A 3,392-nucleotide genomic window follows, 5' to 3' on the forward strand; every position below is an offset into this window, starting at 1 on the left:
GAGTGCAGTGATGATTTTAATTTGAATAAAAACCGGAAACAAATTGCGAACCTCAGTTTTACTTCATTCTAAAAATTAATTAAAAGCAGTTGTCGTAATGAACGCGAGAGGGCAGTAACATATCAGAAAGAAATTCAAAATTAATTTGTTTATCAAGTCATACAATTTTGTTTCTTCTGTTTGTAATGGTTTATTCATCTGACTCTCTCCTCTGCATCCTCTGCTCCTCTCCTCTGCATCCTCTGCTCCTCTGCTCCTCTCCTCTGCATCCTCTGACCCTCTCCTCTGACCCTCTCCTCTGCATCCTCTGACCCTCTCCTCTGCTCCTCTGACTGCCTACGTATAACAAATTCTAATAAAGCTACATTTAATTTGGACAGGACACGTAATTTGAAAATAATCATGATTTCAATTATTCAGATATTTGTGGTTTTGAGTTATTTTCTTTTGTAGTTCAAGTGAATTGCCCACAGCCTAATTTCAAGGAGCTACAAAACCGAACAGTGAAAAATTGTTCAAAATTTAAAATGGTGATCTATTATGTTGTAGCTATCACTGTGTTTCAGATGAAATCACAACATTCTACAGGCCAATCATATTTAACACAGATGGGGGCAGATAAAATGAATATAGATTCCTGTTCTTGGTTCTAGTCACTCATACATATGTTCTGGTTCAGCATTTGTGAATTTACCTTTTGTATATTTCATGACAAAGTACAATGTAATCAATAGAACTGTGTCTGACCCCTGACCTCATTTGGGAGTATGACATCATCACATTTTATAATCTGAAAACCAAAACCAGAAATTACATATTTCGTCCTGACATTTACTCTTTAAGTTACTCTTACTTTAGTAGTACTTTTGCCAAATACTTTTTTACTCTCACTTAAGTCATTTCTTGGATCACTGTACTTCCACTTGAGCAACACTATTTTGAAGTAACCTTACTCTTACTTGGGTATGATTTTTGGATACTCTACCACCTCTGAATATTTCCTTATTTGTTCATTTGAAACCTTTTAAAACTGGAATCTTCAGTTCAGCAGTCCCCACTGTCTTTAGGTACCGAAGAATGCATAGCTATTGCCAGTTTTGTTTCATTTTTGCAACACTGTGTAACTCTTTCACTTTTAATCTTACTATAAAAGCTTGTGACCTCCAGGGGGCACCCGGATTTGAACCGGGGACCTCTTGATCTGCAGTCAAATGCTCTACCACTGAGCTATACCCCCTCCTGTGTGAACACTGGAAAGTGTTGATTTTACAGCTGCGATGATAGAATCTGTGACCAAATACAAGGTCATTCTGCTCTGTGTTCACCAGGGGGCGACACAGTAACACAGTGAGGATATGTACACTCCACTCAGAGATCAGGAGTCTAACCACAACCTCCTGGTGAGAGGGAAGAGCCAGGATAACCACTCGGTCACAGTGATACAGACACAGAAGAATAGTAGAGTGATTTATTATATAAAACATAAATATCAGTAGTTTTAGTTTGTGCTTCATAAACATGTTTTACATTCACTTGAGCTGAGAAAGTCTGGACAGGACACACAGCACATCTGTTATGTCCCCTTCAAAATGTGTGTCTTCATAATAAATTCAAGTTTAGTCCTGATTTAGAAATGGTTCAGTCCTGGTTTAGAATTGGTTCAGACCTAGTTTAGACCTGGTTTAGTCCTGGTTTAATCCTGGTTTAGCCCTGTCTTAGATTTGGTTTAGTCCTGGTTTACAACTAGGATAATCCCTCACTCTAAAACAGGACTCAACCCAGACCAGGTCTAAACCAGGGATAAATCAGGTTTTAGCAAAAATTATAACATGTCTAAACCAGGACTAAAGAAGGACGAATCTAGGTCTAAACCAGATCTAAAATAGGATTAGACCAAGACTAAATCAGGACTGAACCTGGACTGAATCAGGATTAAAGATGGACTAAACCATGACTGAACCAGGTCTAAACCAGGTCTAAACTCAGACTTGCTGGTGTGGGCCTGTCCTTCATTACAGTGTAGTACATGTCACAGTTCAGCACATCCAGTTGTCTCCAGATGCACTTTACAAAAATACTGCATAAAAACTTAAAAACTTCAAACCTGTGAAAGAGCTACAGCTATCCACATGATACAGAAATACTGCAATCCAACACACGGTGGTGCTAACACTTACTTTCACACCAGCTTCCTGAAGTTTGGGATTGTCTCAGAGGAAAAAAGTATCTTCAAATACGGCTGGTGCACTGTAAAAATGAACAAAGATGAGGTACACTGTCTGGAATACAGAAAGTATTTTTGAGTTCCAACAAACGTCCATGTATTAGATAGGTATGTTTTAAATCATGTTTTTGTTTTACCAAATTCATTTTTGTGACTTTGTGGTAATAAAGAAGTTAAATATAGGGCCTTCTCTCTATCTCTCTTAAAGGTGCACTATGCAACTTTGGTAGCAGGTGGGGTGGTCAGTCACCTGCTTGTCTCCATGGACATGTTATTACTTTGCTTGGAAAGGTCCACAGTATGGCATTAAACTCATCTATTCATAAGATGAATAGATGAGTTTTAATGAAACGAAACATGTATTGAATTACAAGTGTTTTATTACGCAAAAATACCTTGAAAATCTTACTATGGAGGGGTAGCCTCTCCACAGATCAAACCTGTAACTTGGTCTGGTAGTGCCACCTGCTTGTTTCTATGATGATAGATAAGTTTTATGCCGTACTGTGAAACCTTTGAAGCAAAGTTACACACTGCAGCTTTAATGTATCGAAATAAAACCTTCAGACAAACATGGAGTGAATGGGTGTGAGCCTGATCATTGCCCAATTTGAGTCACTGCCGAAATTGAAATTGTGTTTAGCTTGACTTTATTTTCACGATTTTACTCAGATGAGTAAATGCTGACTGGAAACAAGTATAACAAGGTTAAACGGTCTGAAAAGTCAATTTTGCATTATAGGTCTGATTTAAGTTAAATAGAGTTTGCAAAGAAAGTTTCACCACATTAATTATTAGAAAAAGACTATTCTCTGATCTCTGTTCTAATGTTATTTCCTCATCAAAAACAGACCTGAAGTTGTGTTTTGTTTCATTTACACATGTTTAACACACAAAGCTCACAAGAATTCATTTTTTGAATGTATTAACATGACGAACGTTGGGCTCATAGTTTACTTTTGAATTTTAAAAAAATAATTGAATTGATAGAATTTTGAGGTGAATTCGGCTCTGACTCAAATGAGGAATCACAGTCCTGAATGAGTTTAAGGCGGTCGGTTTCCTCTGAGCAGTTTATATATGAGTCCTTCATTGCACTTTTTAAGAATGTTCTGATTGCACAAAACCTCCATGACCCTTGGCTCAGAGGGGTCAGAGGGGTCAGGTC

General features: G+C 37.6%; 1 non-coding gene across 1 annotated transcript; it reads right to left on the reverse strand.

Annotated features, from left to right (window-relative positions):
* Window positions 1-1,165: 1,165 nt before the first annotated feature.
* On the reverse strand, window positions 1,166-1,237 carry trnac-gca (transfer RNA cysteine (anticodon GCA)). The gene has a single exon. It is a non-coding gene; the product is annotated as a tRNA-Cys (tRNA).
* Window positions 1,238-3,392: the final 2,155 nt, after the last annotated feature.

Source organism: Periophthalmus magnuspinnatus, chromosome 8 (genome assembly GCF_009829125.3).
Source record: "Periophthalmus magnuspinnatus isolate fPerMag1 chromosome 8, fPerMag1.2.pri, whole genome shotgun sequence".
Lineage (NCBI taxonomy): Eukaryota > Metazoa > Chordata > Actinopteri > Gobiiformes > Gobiidae > Periophthalmus > Periophthalmus magnuspinnatus.